General features: G+C 46.6%; 1 protein-coding gene across 3 annotated transcripts in view; it reads right to left on the bottom strand.

Moving 5' to 3' along the window:
* CNDP1 (carnosine dipeptidase 1) overlaps nt 1-16,766 on the bottom strand; it is a 409,207-nt gene that overhangs the window by 320,582 nt on the left and 71,859 nt on the right. Inside the window, exon 1 of one of the 3 annotated variants that reach the window (XM_069219417.1) lies at nt 15,799-16,014. The exons of the other annotated variants lie outside the window; for them this stretch is intronic. The gene's annotated coding sequence lies outside the window, so the exon portion shown is untranslated. Of the gene's footprint in view, nt 1-15,798; nt 16,015-16,766 lie in introns of those variants that run through there. 3 annotated transcript variants of the gene reach the window in all.

Genomic DNA, 16,766 nt, shown 5'->3' with positions numbered 1-16,766 from the left:
CGCCTTGGGCTTCTTCAGAAGGGCGTTGATCTCTGCGTGCTTCCAGCTTTCTGGGAAGGTTGCTGTCTCGAAGGAACAGTTGATTGTTTTCCGGAGGTGGGGCGAGATGGCTGCGCAGGCTTTGTTGAAGACGTGGTGAGGGCAGGGGTCCGATGGGGATCCGGAGTAGATGGAGTTCATGGTTTTGATGGTGTCTTCGTCGCTGACGCTGGACCAGATGGTCAGGCGACTGGTGCGAGTGGTAGTCGCAGGGGTGGTGGACTCGGTGGTGGGTGCGGGTGGGTCGGGGTTGAAGCTGTCGTGGATGTCGGTGATCTTGCGGTGGAAGAAGGTGGCCAGGGAGTCGCACAGGTCTTGAGATGGAGGGATGTCATTGGTGATGGAGCTGGGGTTGGAGAGTTCTTTCACAATGCTGAAGAGCTCTTTGGTGTTGTGTGCGTTGTTGTCTAGGCGGTCCTTGAAGGCGGTCTTCTTGGCGGTCCTGATGAGTTGGTGATGTCTGCAGGTGGCACTCTTGAGGGCTGTGTTGTTGTCTGGTGTTCGGTCGTGGAGCCATTTCTGCTCCAGCTTCCGACAGGTGTGCTTGGAGATCCGGAGATCCTCGGTGAACCAGGCGGCTTTCTTGTTGGTGTGGTTGGTTGTAGAGGTCTTGAGAGGGGCGAGGGTGTTGGCGCAGTCGTTGATCCACTGTGTGAGGTTGGTCGCGGCGGTGTCTGGGTCGGTGGGGTCGGTGGGTGGTCTCAGGGCGAGGGTGGTAGTCAGTTGGTCCTCGTGACCTTGCCCCAGCAGCGGCGTGGTAGCTGTTGGGTGCGGTGGTGTGTGGTGGGTTTTCTGAAGGTGAAGTGGACACATCTGTGGTCGGTCCAGTGTGGTTCAGTGGTGTGGTTGAAGGAGACGTGGGGGCTTGCAGAGAAGATGGGGTCGAGCGTGTGTCCAGCGGCGTGAGTGGGTGTCGTTACAAGCTGTTTGAGTCCGAGGTTGGCGAGGTTGGCGATCAGGGCGGTGGAGTTGGCGTCGTTGTTGTTATCGAGGTGGAAGTTCAGGTCCCCGAGGAGGATGTAGTCCGTGGAAGCGAGGGCGTGGGTGCTGATGAGGTCGGCGATGGTGTCACTGAACTGTGGGCGGGGTCCGGGAGGTCTGTAGATGAGAGTTCCTCTGAGGGTGGTGTTGGGGTCGGTGTGGATCTGGAAGTGCATGTGCTCGGCGATGGTGAGGGTGTCATCGGTGTTCGTTGAGATTTTGATGGAGTCTTTGTGGATGATGGCGATTCCTCCTCCCACTCCGTTGGCGCGGTCTCTGCAGGAGATCTTGTAGCCCTGTGGGATGGTTATGGCGATGTCTGGTGCTGAAGTGGCGTTCAGCCTGGTCTCCGTCAGGAAGGCGACGTCGGGGCGGTGGAGTCTAGGAGGTCTCAAAGTTCGATGGCGTGCTTGCGAGCGGAGCGGATGTTGAGGAGGATGCAGCGGAGGTGGTTGGGTTTTCTGGCTGGTGGTGTGGAGGGTTGGATGCTGGTGAATCTGCAGTTCCGGCAGGTGAAAGGCCCCTGGGTGCATTCACCCCGCACTGGAGCGATCACCCCGCACTGGAAAGTAAAACATAAAGAGCTCACCCTGCACTGAAGGTAAAGTGACTGCGGGCCGGACTCAGAGTCCTACGGCCAATTCTGGGGCAGCTAGTCCCAGGAGAACACTTGGAGGCACCAAGGGGCAGGCAGGCCAGCATATACCGGCAAATAATGGCAGTTCCTCCTGGCTGTCCAGTAGTGCCTGCTAAAACCAAAGTCAGGCAGTAGCTGGCAGCAGGGCAACAAGCAGAAAAGCAATCTAGTGAGTTATTTAGGCCACCGAGTTAGTAATAGGCAGGAGGGCAACAGCAGAAGAGGAGTCACATGAGTCCTTGGCGCAGTGCAGCAGTCCTTCTGACAGAGATTCAGTCCCAGTTTCAAAGTGCTCTCAAATCATGGGGTCAGAGCCCCTGTACTTATACTCCAAATTGTCTTTGTTTGAGGGGTGACTTCTAAGGAACCTTTTCAAGTGTAACACAACCCCTTTCAGCCCAGCCCTGGCTCCAGACATCGGAAGGGGGCAAATCATCGCTTTGTGTGAGGGCAGCACACAGTCTATACAAATGTAAGTGTGTCCCGCCTCCCTCTCTCCCAGCCCAAGAAGACTATCATGGATGGATGCAGATGCCTCTCCTGTCACAGCCAGCGCCTCCTGTGTTGTGGCTGTCTAAAACGTATATGCACAAAGTGTAGCTGTCACTCCGCCCTAGATGTGGATTGGACTAAGGCTGCAAAACACTATAAGCACGGAGAAATGCCCACTTTCTAAAAGTGGCTTTTCTAAAATAGTAATGTAAAATCCAACTACATCAGTAGGCAGGTTTTCTCACTACCATTCCAAACTTACCAACATGCCAGCGCTACTCCTTTCAGATCAGAAATGATCATACATAAGCTAATTCCCAATGCTACGCTATCAGAGGAGCAGCCCTCACAGTAGTGAAAAATGAAATAGGCTGTTTGTCACTACTAGGATATGTAAAAGATAAAAGTACATGTCCTACCTTTTACATACACAACACCATACCTATAGGGCTACCTAGGGCCTACATCTACCTTAGGATGACATAGGTGTTGAAAGAGTCAGGTTAGGCCTTGGCAAGTAGTTTGAAATAACAAGTCAATGTGGCAGTAAACTGTGCATGCAGGCCCTGCAGTGGCAAGCTGAGACAGGTTTGAAAGGCTACTTCTATAGGTGGCACAATCAGCGCTGCAGGCCCACTAGTAGCATTTAATTTAGAGGCCCTGGGTATATGGTATACCAGTTTACAAGGGACTCACAGGTAGATTAAATATGCCAAACTGGTGTAAGCCAATTATGCCAAGTGTTAAGGGAGAGAGCAAATGCATTTTAACACAGATTAACAGTGGTAAAGTGTCCAGAGTCCTAAAGCCAACAAAGAGAGGGTCGGAAAAATAGGAGGAGAAAGGCAAAAAGATTGGGGATAACCCTGCAGAAAGGGCCATTTCCAACAATCTCTCAAATGATAACACTGAGTTGGTGTTTTCAAAAAAGGAGGTGGCTCTCTAGGCCCAGCTAGAAATTATCTTGTTGTCTAAAGGTTACCCTGGGCTTTTTGCCTGCTCGACTGAATGTAAACGTTTTGTAATCAGATCCAATCAGGGGCAGCACCTCCCGCCAAAAAAATGCCCCCGTCCATAACGGAACAAAATGGTAAAAAACATTGTTAATTACCATTTTATTTTTCAGCGCCCTGTCCTGAACCAAGGGTCAGGTCGGGCATGCCAATTGCTACCGAGTGGCAGCAGGGAGCTGTGTGCTTGCTTAAAGTGTGCATGTCCCTTTGACCAGCATGAAAGCAGTGTCAGAATTGTGCAGTTGCCTGGGTCCCGTGACGATGTAAGGAGAGATGTTTGAAAGGTGGGTGCCTTTTTTTAATTTAATTTTTATTGCATCCCCCCTTGTGTGCCCCCATTGCAAATACAAGCTGGCTGCCACTAGATCCAATGTGTCCAAGAGTTTGTCCTGGAATAATCACCAGGTCCAGTCTAATCCCCTTCTGGGGTATTTCACTCCCCTACTTAGGACAGTGAAAATTTTGGGGTCTAAAATAGGGGACACAGCTGCCTTGCTAAATAACAGTCTCTTCTACGTACGTAGTAGAGGACAATTCGGAAAAGCTGGGGTGCTGAAGGACGTCTGAGTCATACATTGGGATGTCCCAGCATCTAGGATAACTGTATGAGGATTATCTTGCACGTTTATTCGCTTAGGAAGATCGCCACCACCGATATCATCATATAATGTGTTATGTGTATACATGTCATCCAAATTTCATTTTCATTCTACACATGTTTTAGTTGAACAAGCACTTACCTCAAGTAAAGAGTCTCTAGATTGTGAAAATGTCATCATCAGAATGAGGATTTAAGCTGCCACAGTCAAGGGCACTCTTAGTATTGAGAGAGTCATGGGTGGAAGTCGAATGTTTAGTTTTCCCAGTCCTTTTGCCAAACTGGCTTTGCACCCTTACACTGATATTTAAATCCAGAGGTGCTAGGCCTTAACATTTGGGGTACCACTGCTGCCACCAGCAATCTGGGTGAGTGTGTCTAATAGCCAAATAGCCAATGTAAGTAGCTACATGCTTAAAATAAAATAAAACACCTTATGTAGGGGGGTAGCTGCAGAAATATCGAAATGTTTTGAAGATTTCTCTTGAAAGTCTCGTTCACCTCTATATTCAGCACCCTTTGTCTTATCAAAGCATTCCCTCGTGGGATAATTTACCACAATAATTAATGACATAATTAAAAATAAATATTTTTTTTCTCTGTATTTTGTCTATATGGGAAATTAACATTTGTAACGTAAGTCAAGGCCAAGTAGCTTAAAGGAGTGCTATGCACTCAGTGAAAGAATCTGGAAGAATAAACAAATAGGGGGTCATTCTGACCCTGGCGGTAAAAACCGCCAGGGCAACGACCGCGGGAGCACCGCCAACAGGCTGGCGGTGCTCCCTTGGGCATTCTGAGCACGGCGGTACAGCCGCGGTCAGAAACGGAGAACCGGCGGTGTACCGCCGGTTCTCCGCTGCCCTGGGGAATCCTCCATGGCGGCGCAGCTTGCCCCTGGGGGCCCCTGCAGTGCCCATGCCAATGGCATGGGCACTGCAGGGGCCCCCGTAACAGGGCCCCACAAAGATTTTCAGTGTCTGCCATGCAGACACTGAAAATCGCGACGGGTGCAACGGAGCCGGCATCCTCATGGAAGGGTGTTTCCCGCTGGGCTGGGGGGCGGCATTCTGGCGGTCGCCCGCCAGCCCAGCGGGAAACTCAGAATAACCGCGGCGGTCTTTTGACCGCGCAGCGGTATTCTGCCGGCGGGACTTTGGCGGGCGGCCTCCGCCGCCCGCCAAGGTCAGAATGAGGGCCATAGTCTCGAAATATAACAAGGATTTCCTACATCAGCAAGCTAGCGAGGCCTGTCAAAAACAAATGAGCAGCAGGTCTGTAGGCTCAACAGAGTCGATAGAATGACGACGGTTGAAGTGCTGGTATGACAGATCAGTGTATGGGCAAGTTTTAACTTTGGGTCGATTTGATAGTCTGAATGGCAAGTTGAGGCTGTTGATTTCCCTGATATTACCACAAACATTGCCTGCAGAAACACAAATGCATACAGTCTGCTATACCTTGCAAAACATATATACAACTTGTCTTTACAAGTTTAAAACTACCCAGATGTCCAAATGTGGCCCTTTTTTTTACCCCTCTGATATTCTTTTGAGGGTCCATTTTAGGTTGGTGCCTGGGCATATTTCCCTGTCTGAGTTCGAACCTGAGACTCAACAAACTGATGCAGCAGGCAATATCAGTATCCAACAGCAAATGTAAAAACTAATACTAGAAGAAACCCTCTCAACTTAAAATAGCAAGGGCATGCTTGACGTAAGTAGAAAGACATGTAACACCGAAATGAGGTAATGGGTGAGGGCAGGCTAAACCTGCCTATCAAACAAACTTACCTTCCCAAGCAGCAACAGAAGAAAGAGAACTCTGCACATAAAAAGATAGAACTGTCCTATTTTTTATGTGCGAAATTCCACTCGAATGTAGAGTCTCTGCAGCCATAAACGTACTATTTAATCTTTTGATTGTGAATACTAAAAAAGAGTAAAGTTACACAAAATTCCAAAATAACCTTGTGAATTGGGCCCCTATGTTTTAAGAAGTGTGTTCAAAATGAAATAGGGGGTCATTCTGACCTTGGCGGTCCATGACCGCCATGGCGGAGTGCGGCGGAAGCACCGCCAACAGGCTGGCGGTGCTTCCTGGGCGATTCTGAACGCGGCGGTAAAGCCGCGGTCGGAAAAGGGGAGCCGGCGATTTCCCGCCGGTTTCCCGCTGGCCCAGGGAACCCGCCATGGCGGCGCTGCTTGCAGCACCGCCATGGGGATTCCGACCCCCTTCCCACCAGCCTGTTTCTGGCGGTGTCCACCGCCAGAACCAGGATGGCGGGAACAGGTGCCGTGGGGCCCCTGGGGGCCCCTGCACTGCCCATGCCACTGGTATGGGCAGTGCAGGGGCCCCCTAACAGGGCCCCACAAAGATTTTCACTGTCTGCTTAGCAGACAGTGAAAATCGCGACGGGTGCCACTGCACCCGTCGCACCCCTTCAACTCCGCCGGCTCCATTCCGAGCCGGCTTCGTTGTTGAAGGGGCTGTCCCGCTGGGCCGGCCGGCGGTCTTCTGGCGGTCGCCCGCCGGCTCAGTGGGAAAGCCGAAATGGCCGCCGCGGTCTTTTGGCCTCTGCGGTCTTTCGGCGGGAACCGCTTGGCGCGCGGTGACCGCCGCGGTCAGAATGACCGCCATAGACTGGTTTTTCAAATACCATGAAATGTGCACTTATGTGCTGGAGAATGAACATGTATAATTGTGAGGTAGAATGATAATGCAATTGAATATATTATAAAGAAAATGCTTCTTTACATTCATAAAACGATTACATCCAGGCGTGTTCTCTCCTGAATTTTAGCAAAGTATTTTACCAACAGCCATTAATCTATAACTTGATAAATGAGGCAATTACAAACACACTGTAGTAAATAGTTAATTAAAGCTTAAGCCATACTGATAGAAAGACAACAGAAGCAACACCAAAGTTGCAAGTTGAACATCCAGTAACAGCAAACCCCCTCTACATATATGCCCACTAGCAGTAAAAAAAGACTTGATGTCATGTCCATTACATCTTCAGCCCCTTCCCTGTTCCTCTCATTATGAAATGAGGCATTTATACCTCCACAAACACCTCTTTCAAGGCCGAAACTCCTTCAGAAACAGCACCATACCACATGCTCCTCCTCTACCTAACAACATATATATATAGCTTTGGCTTAACTCCAAACACCCTGTAATATAACAAGCTTAGTCAAGGAACATCAACATAATCATTTGAATAAATTGATGAGGATGAAAGGGAGGAAGGATGTAATGATTTGAACAGGGAAATCTAGACAGTAATGAAATGACCAGTAAGCAATATATGCATTACTTCTTCGACCCCTTTCCTGTTCCTCTCATTATGAAATGAGGTATACCAAAGCTACCTGAACAGATAATCACATAAATATCAGAAAGCACCATCAACAGTTTATTGTCAGATTCCCCTTTATTACTTAATTGCAGAGAACACTTTAATACCAAAAACATCCTGTTGACTAGAAACAATATCAATCCTGTAGTGCCTCACAAAAGTGGAGGGTGAAGCCCATGTGGCTGCCCTACAAATATCTAACAGGGAAGCCCCTTGAAACGCTGCACATGACACTGCCATACCCCATGTAGATCCGCCATCAACACCATATGGATGAGAAATCCCTTACAGCTGGTAGGCTGAGGAAATAGTAGATCTAAACCACCTACTTTACTGTTGAGAGTTAAGCTCCAGCTGGAACGCCTTCCTCTTCCCCAAGTACTGAGTACACTGCACGGGTCAGTCAGTCTGCTTCTCGTCTTGCTCATCTGTGTGTGACATCACTAGCCTTTATTTACATAAGGCAACGAGAGGAAATATATCACCTCCATTATTGACACTTGTCAAGCATCACAGTCGGGCCTTATGTGAGCCTCCTCCTTCTAGTCTTTGAGTGCAGCTGACCATTGACAACACCTTAAGAAAACACTAAGCTGCATGGGCATTCTCTCATGGGGCTCAGGAAGTGGGCATGTTGTGGGCGGCAAAGCTATCAATGTGTAATTGATGAATGAGACAGCTTCTTAAGAACTGCCCCCTTTCATTAGGGCCTGCTTCTACTATTATTGGATAGTGACAAAAAATATACACTTCTGTGCATTCTGTGTGCTTGGGACTTTCGGGGACTGGCGTTTGGATAATTCCAGGCCACTGAGGAGAACTTTAAAATGAGGGACTTTTACCAAGGCACACAAAAACATGCAGCGGGTCCCCGGAGTCATCTTGGGAAGGTGGCTTTTCAACCCAAAAGTAACAGACACCGCATAAGGTAAAACATGTTTACTTGAAGTATAATGTTGGTAAGTATGTAAATTTACTTTAATCCTGGCTCCTTGGAAAAAATTGCAACACAAAAGGATGATGGACTGAGTGCTTAACAATGCAAACACTCACCTCAGCCACAGATCTGAGTTTAATCCATTGTTCTTCTGCTCACCATGCCACCCCAGTTTGGACCCAGCCATATGCAAATCATTCTTGACCCTGTTCCTCCTGGGAACAGTCGAGCCCAAACTACCAGGCCAGGTCCTCCCTGGACCAGAAACAAGCATCCTGGGACCAGTCTCCGGGTATCACCCTTCATAAGCCAGGTTAGCTTGAATCCAGTGGCACAGAGAGCACGGGACCCATGTCTCGGCTTGCCGTCTGTGTAACAAACAATAACGCTAATCACTAGGTAATCCTTGTAATCTTCTCGATACAAAGTGTATAAAAAGCATTAATATTCTCTCCTGTAGACAAACATAACAGAAAAGCAAATGTTGAAGATTTCCATTCAGGCCAACAATTTTGAGTGACTCCTGGAAATTCAGCTAAATCAGTGCTTGTAAGATGTGAATAATAGATAATCATAATTGTTGTTGTGAGATTCAGGATATATTTTTCAGCTGTCTCAATATATCTTTTCTCTTCCACATCATTAGTACCACTTGCATAGGGATAGAAATGACTAACTGGAGAGTAGCCCATGTCCAATGGAAAGAAATACACAACTTTCAGGTTACATATGAAACCAAGTTAAGGTTGCTTCTCAGTGGCATATGAGGGGTTAACAGACACAGACACAGACCCAAATCTCATAGTTAGGGCCCAGAAGCCCCTTGCTGCCCTGTGGGTCTCGAACTGATTCCGCAGGTGTGCGGTAAATAAAAAGCCTGTTCACATCCAGCCTGCAATATCAAAGCTCTACAATTCTCACAGTCATTTCTACAGATCCAGCCATTGTGATCACATAGGCGGTGATTCTAACCGCGGCGGGCGGCGGTCGCCGCCCGCCATGCGGTTACCGCCAAATGACCGCACCGCGGTCAGAAGACCGCGGCGGCCATTCTGGCTTTCCCGCTGTGCTGGCAGGCAACCGCCAAAAGGCCGCCCGCCAGCACAGCGGGAAAGACCCAGCAACAATGAAGCCGGCTCCGAATGGAGCCGGCGGAGTTGCTGGAGTGCGACGGGTGCAGTAGCACCCGTCGCGAATTTCAGTGTCTGCAAAGCAGACACTGAAATTCCTTTTGGGGCCCGCTTACGGGGGCCCCTGCAGTGCCCATGCCATTGGCATGGGCACTGCAGGGGCCCCCAGGGGCCCCACGGCACCCCCTACCGCCATCCTGTTCCTGGCGGGAGACCCGCCAGGAACAGGATGGCGGTAGGGGGTGTCAGAATCCCCATGGCGGGGGATTCTGCAGGGCAGCTGACCGCCCAGCGGTGCACCGCCAGCCTGTTGGCGGTGCTACCGCGGTCATTCGCCCTGGCGGTTTTTACCGCCAGGGTTAGAATGACCACCATAGTCTGGTGAGGAGTGGCTATCCAACAACATTCCATATGTGACCGGAGTTTCTTCTCTGCAAGAGGACATACAGATTTGATGCCAGAAAGGTCAATGGAGAAATATAGTTCCTTACAAATGAAAGAATGGCACTGTTCTGGCAAGGTCAGCACTTTCATAAGACGAAGGGCCTGATTTAGAGTTTGGTGGAGGGGTTACTCTGTCACAATGGTGACGGCTATCATGCCCGCTGAAATATAAATCCCATAGGATGTATTGGGATTTATATCTCAACAAAAGGGAGTAACCACTCTGCCAAACTCTAAATCAGGCCCTAAGTTAGGAAGCAGCCTTGGTGGTGGTGCCAAGCTCCTGAAGAAAGACACCAGCTGCCAATATTCTAGTTTGCCTAAGCAGTGAAAAAATCTAGGACCATCACAGTCCTTTGACCACTATTTAGATTGAACGCCGTGTCTCCGACTTACACTGCCTTCAATATAGACATCAAGAGTACTAGAAGGGGTAATATTCTGTTCTAGCTTTTATAGATAAAGGAGATGGGTTCAGTAAAAGCTCAAGCTGATGCTCTTTGGGCGTGCCAGATATTTATTCCAGGATCCATACCAGGTTAAGACAGCCAATCAAGAGGCAGGATATGGTAAATGACAGGGCGGAAATCAATCAATGGAGGAGAGTCTTGGAGGTGATACATCTTGAAAGAAATGTTACTCAGTTTTGCAAGTCGTTCGTTACTTTTGCTTGCACTATCTTGCTTGCTTCCATATCTCAACCAGGCAAACCGATACATATTAATCGTAGAGCAGTGGCTTTCTTGCATGATAAAATATAAATTTTAAGGGTTTGAAAGTCATGCTTCGGAATAACAAAAAGGGAACTGCTGAGGGTGCAATCTGAAATTAAATTCCAAAAACGTGCATTCAGGGCTAGGCCATGGATTTTTTTGGTTAACTGTAACTTAGTTTTACTGCTCAGAATGCGATCTGATGTCATTTAACTGTGCAGTGTAATAAAGAATATATTTCAAGATACAAACACCAAACTTGCACCTTTGTTTTTTCTCAACTGGTTGGGGATAGGCTTACAACCAAGAATTAGCAGCCAGGTCGCGACATAAGTGATGGCAACAGGCAAGGGTGGTACCCCTAAATTTTCATTTGGACTCGCCTCCTCACAGATATACAAGGCTCGGGGTCAAGTTTTGGCCTCCGACAGTTGTCCACGCCTGCTCTGTAGGATCTAGAGGTGACTGTAGTCCTAGGCATGATAAGTTTCACTTCTGGATTTCAGTGCTTCAGATTTGTAAATGAAAGAGATACGCAGTATATGAAAGCACAGGCAGATGCAGGCACATGAAACAGATCTTTAATAGTCCAAGAGCATGCTCTGTGATTTTGCATGCCCTTATTTAAGGCCTGTTGTTTGCATGCTCCTTAGAAGTAGCTTATGGTTATAGACGAGCCATAGCAACTGAGGATAATCAGTGTCACCTACAGAGGGTGTACAGTCGGACGCATCAGCATTGAGATTGACATTGCACACGTACCTGCTCATGTCCTTCTGGTACTATTTCAGAAGACAGTTGTCACTCATCAAAAAAAAAGCATTGGAATTTCAAAGAACTGAAATAGCTAGATGTTCATCGCAAAATTATGACACATACAACAATGAATGTGCTAAGAAAAGGGGTTGAATGATGTGAACAAAGTTATTTGTATGGATAATGGAGGTTTTTGAATGCCAAAGGAAGAAGTTTCATGATCACCAAGCAGCTTGGATAGAGTGGGTGAGGCGTCTGCATGGTATAGAGTGCGGCTGTTTTTCAGGACAGTGAATCCTTGAGTGGAGGTGTAGAATTTTAAGAGGAATGGGAAAGCACAGGTCCAGGTCAGGGCCGCAGACCACCTGCACAGTGATGGAGTGCTGCATTTTCCGGTTCTGGTACACATGCTCCTAGGCCCTAGTAACTAATGGTATGTGGGAGCAACCAATGCCCTTTAGCGCACTGGCAATACAGCTACAGGCACAAAATGTACCTTTACTGCATTGACTGTATGAGTGTCTTTAGGAACTAGGACATGGAGGTCAACTACATTCAGCAGTGTGCTCATATCCACAGAGGGTATTTGGGAGAAGGTAAGCTGTGGTATCCCATGTGCCATCCCCATTGTCTGCCTCAAAAGGCAAGTTGTAAATAACTGCGATATTGCAAATAATTTTATAATGGGCATGACTGTAGCTATCACAAGTTTGTCAAAAATGCATCTCCAGTGGCAGACAGGATGTACTCTATGGTACTAGTGTCAAGCCGATAACATGTCGCTATCTGAGACTCTAACTGTTGAAAGGATTGAGTCCTATCCTGGGAAATACTGGACATTATCATTTGTCTAGATATTTGTATTCTCTTCTACCTGCGGCATGGCCTGCATAGTTCTTTGTGCTGACCTAAGTCTATGTGGTATCACCTAATGGAATTCAAGTGTTTATTATTGTAGTTATTGTCACATTGGTAATCATTGATTGTACTTATAAAAATATATATAATTTTTAAAATAATGTTATGCTTGTATTGCTTTAGTGTATGTTCTCAAGTATTTCTTGTGGAGATTCCACCTTTAAACTGTTACCTGGATGAATATTAATTGATTAGCTTCATTACTCCCTCTTTTAGATGCTTTATATGAAAGATGATATCTGGGGAAATTCCTGCTCTTATCACATGCAGTTTTAGAACATCAGGCCTGCTGATAACTGAAAACTGAGCTGGAGAAAGGGGAATGGAAGAGAAAAAAAACGGCCAGGACCCTTTTTGTAATATTCTTCATCAGGATTCGTTGTCTTGCGAGTTAAACATCTCATGGAAATGCTCAAAACCACAATGCTCTTGGCGAAGCTGCTATCAAACACGCAAGGAGACTAAGGACACTGAAGCATACTCTGAAAATCCCTTTCTCCCCTTCCCATCCCATGCTATTTGTAGATTCAAGTGTATCTAACTGATACTGCACTGTTCAACGCAATTGCTCCATGACTAAGGGCCTGATTTAGATGTTGGCGGATGTCACAATGGTGACGGAGTAAAGCCCTTGGCTGAAATCGAAATCAGGCTCTAAATGTCCTCTTTTCAAAGTTCAGGTACTGGCTTACATGCTCTTCATGTATTTAGTTTTCATGCATTCTTGCTTTGTGATTTTGTCACAAAAGTGTGCGAAGCATGTTTTTCTGTTAAAGGTCTTGAATCAGCATCCTGACTGTTGTCTGTCATTTTTTGCAGGGGACTCACAGACAGGAGGATTGTTTTCATGGGTGGATTTCAATACAGGTGGGTTGCTTGCCTAATTGTCCATAGTACTGCACCCAAGTTCTGTTATGTAATTGTATTATGCACTTATCTGTACTCTTTTCCATTACAGGTATTGGCCAGGAGCTCAGATGCAGTACTGGTTGCAGGATGAGATGCTGGGAACGCCACTGAGTTTAGATGTGCTTTTCCAAGTTCAGGGGTTGGAGTTGTGACAGCAATGATCCTCATTATTGCTGGGACCAGGAAGAGAGGAGCTTTTGGACCTCTAGCTGTGGCTCAAGTACTTGAGCCGTTCCCAATAAGGCAACTCTTCCTACAAGAAGACCAAGTCCCATGGGACAAGTGGTAGCTCATAACGTTTGGCCTTCACAAAGCAGGGGGAGCACTGTGGTGACAGTGAGCAAAGAACCGAAGGTCATCTCTCACACATCATCACATAGAGACAACACTTGATCAGAAGGGGAACAATGAGGATTCGGGGCTATGTGGGATGGTGTGACTCCATGCGGTATAGTGGGCTCAGGGGCAAGATGAAACAATAGGGGCAGAACTGTGTGCGAGGGGCATGAGTATCAAGACAGGATAAGACTCTTATGCTATTATTTTACAAATACAATTCCTTTTCTAATTATTTGATTCCTCACTAATTGTCTTTGATGCAGTTGATGTGAAAGGCATGTAACTGAAACAGCTTGCTTTTGTTTTGTTCATGGACCTCCTTACACCAGCACAATCCCTTGATGAGTGACACTTATCCACCAATTGCACCTGCTATTTCATTTTCTGAGATTTCTCCCAATTATTTTGGTTTCTACTTTTTGCCCAAATACATTCTGCAGGTGTATCTTTACTATTTTAACAATATTATTTCAACTCCAAACGCCCCTGTGCTATCAGCTGAATCAAGCACAAAAAACACTTGTAAATGGTCATGTGCAGTATCTATAAGTTTAGGAACTTGCAGAGGAGAAGGCCTTCCGGTGTTCCTTGAACAGAGGGAGATTTTATGTAGGTATTTATTTCATTTATAAAGTGCACAGCTCGCTGTAAATGTCTTGGTGCTAAACTACCTAAAACCAATAATGTAATAAACATGTAGCTTGGAAGTGTTGCTTATCCTAAGATCTGCTGCACTGTCAGCTATCTACAGAAGGCTCGGTGATCTGGCTTGCCACAAAGGTTCAAGAGCAAGAGTACTAGGATGCTCTGCCTCCAGAAGGTGATGGCATACATGGATAAATTTGAAGGAATGCAATGGTAGAAGATCAAAGGTACTGAAATTTGCCTCTGATGATGGCATATTTGGAGCTAACGCCACTGCTTTGGTAAAACTTACGGCAGGCCCCGATGAAGTCCATTCCAATAGTTCACCTGTTGAGAACCCAGCTTCATAGCCAAACGGTGATGATATTCAGACAGGAGAGGTAACATTCATCAAATAATTTTTATTTAAAAGATTCAACTCCACAACAAGCACTTTGTCATGAGGTAAAATCTGTCCGTAGACCCTTTGACTAACTCTTGGTATCATTGCTATGAGGAACTAGGGGTGGGTAGAACTCGCAGAATTTGAGTCAGTGGAATTCCGCAGAGTTACAAAAATACGCTGTGACATTCCGCAGAGTTCTGCCAACGGGCAGGAAAAGGCATGTCGCGCAGCTCATGTCATGATTTAGCGCCGGAAACACGTTCCATACTGAAAAATCATTGCAAACAGCACCACTTTGACTGCCAGATGGCACAACTACTCAACCGATTTTGCTGCTCCTCAAGTAGATTTTCTACTCAAACAGCACACCCCCATTGAAATGACTCCTGTCTTAGCAAAGACAGGAGTCATACCCCTTCCCCAATGGCCATGACCAGGGCACTTCTGTCCCTTGGGCATGGCAATTTGGCACAGTGGCATGTAGGGGGGCCCAAATTAGGCCACCCATGTCACTTTAAAAAAAAAAAAAAAATACTTACCTCAACTTACCTGTACTTACCTGGGATGGGTCCCCCCATCCATGGTTGTCCTCCTGGGGTGGGCGAGGGTGGCAGGGGGGCAGGGAAGGACACCTGTGGACTGCTTCCATGGTCTCAGACCATGGAAGTGAGTTCACAGGTCCCTTAACGCCTGCCCTCACCCAGGCGTTAAAAAACGGTGCACATAAGGCTGTGCGACGTTTTTTAAGGCCCGCCCCCTCCTGTGCGTCAAAATGACGCAGGAGTATAAAAAAGGTGCGCAGGCCTTAAAGTAATTTTTTGGACGGGATCGCCTACCTTGCATGTCATTAACGCAAGGCGGTTTCCTGCATCCAAAAAATGATGCACACAGAGGTTTTTTGACATCCGCGGGGTCGGGCGTCTTAGTTTAAATATGGGGTAAGGTTTGCGCCGAATGTGCGTCAAAAAATTTTCTGCGCAAACAGAGTATAAATATGTCCCACGCTGTCTTGGCGCACACAAGTGCAAAAATCGGCCATGCGGAGATAAGTGGAATTTAGCTAGAACTCCGCATTGCAAGAGTCGTCAAAATTCCACTAATTCCACTGGCGAAACGAAATATTTCGCCCACCCCTATGAGGAAACTGAAGTAGCCAGATTTTGCAACACAATGGGTCCTTGCGCTTGCAGTAGGCTGGGAACACAAGAGGTCTCTACTCAAAGCAGCTTTTTCAAATAATATAAAACGAAAACAATGTTTAAAAAAACAGAGCACAAAATGAACGACACGGAAACGTGCTTGCAGCTGTTTTTATCAGACTAATATTATCATTCCTATTAAATGCAATTTGTCTGTCATTCAGGGAGTTTGAACTCTGCCCTTTCATCATCTCCCACACAAGTCTCTACTTTAAGTAGCCAGTAAAGTTCACTTGAACAGAATGGTGAATACTAACTGAATTACCTGTCGGTGAAAACAACGAGCTCTATCTACTCACTTTGAAGATGTCGGGTTTAACCAAACTGTAGCAGCTCGCGCCCTCTGCTTGAAAGCATCGGTAATCTGGTTAGCTTGTATTCATAAAACCTTCCTGGAACAAACAGATGTGCTGTCTCGAGGCAGATGTTGAACAGTTCTTCAAACGTTCACATATTATCTATTAGTTTCCTCCATGCAGCGGACAGTTTTGCTAATCATTTGCGCCTAACAGTGTACAGACGGGAGGCGTGGTCTGAGTTTCTGTCCTTTCTTGATGAGTGTATTACAGGGCCGGATTTTGCTTCTCAAAGCTCTCGCTCCGACCCGAGCCCTCCCTTCCCCAACCCCTGAAACAGGATTTTCTTGTTTCCTTTCTTTTGGCAGAGCTTCCACAGTGCGAAGAGTACGGGAAACAACAGTGCGCGTCAATGTGCTAATCCGATGAGCTTCAAAAACATGCTCAATTACAGCCACACAGCACAGAATAGTTATGTACAGAAACTTAATAACCTGCTGGGAGAAAAACATGATTCCTGTAATACTTTAACATGGGTATAGCATATAGGTCAGCAAAATCCCACAACCCTGTACTTCGCAGAAATGTATCTAAGAAGCATACATCGGCATGTAGGGAAAATAGACTTGTTGGGGTTTCTGGCTTTTGAATTGAAAGTAGATTAGATCCCATGCACTTGGGTGTGTCCATCATTTTATTTTCTTACAGCATTGTATTATTGAGTTAACAATCCCACATCACTTGTAAATAGGAGAAGCCACGTTCGGGAAGTCTGGGCAGCCAATGTACTACTGACGTGATCTTCATAAGCATGCCTTGAATTTGCTTTGAGATTAGTCTGGAATTTGTTCAAATCAGACTGAAACTTTTCTCCCTTGCCTCACGAACACGAAGAGTAAAGTATAATGGTCATAGCCTGCTATGCCAAACCAGTAACAAATATTTTACTAAACCCAAGGTGCACCATACGT

Source organism: Pleurodeles waltl, chromosome 2_2 (genome assembly GCF_031143425.1).
Source record: "Pleurodeles waltl isolate 20211129_DDA chromosome 2_2, aPleWal1.hap1.20221129, whole genome shotgun sequence".
Lineage (NCBI taxonomy): Eukaryota > Metazoa > Chordata > Amphibia > Caudata > Salamandridae > Pleurodeles > Pleurodeles waltl.
Note: the sequence above shows the minus strand (reverse complement) of the source record. Positions and strands in the feature narration are given on the sequence as shown.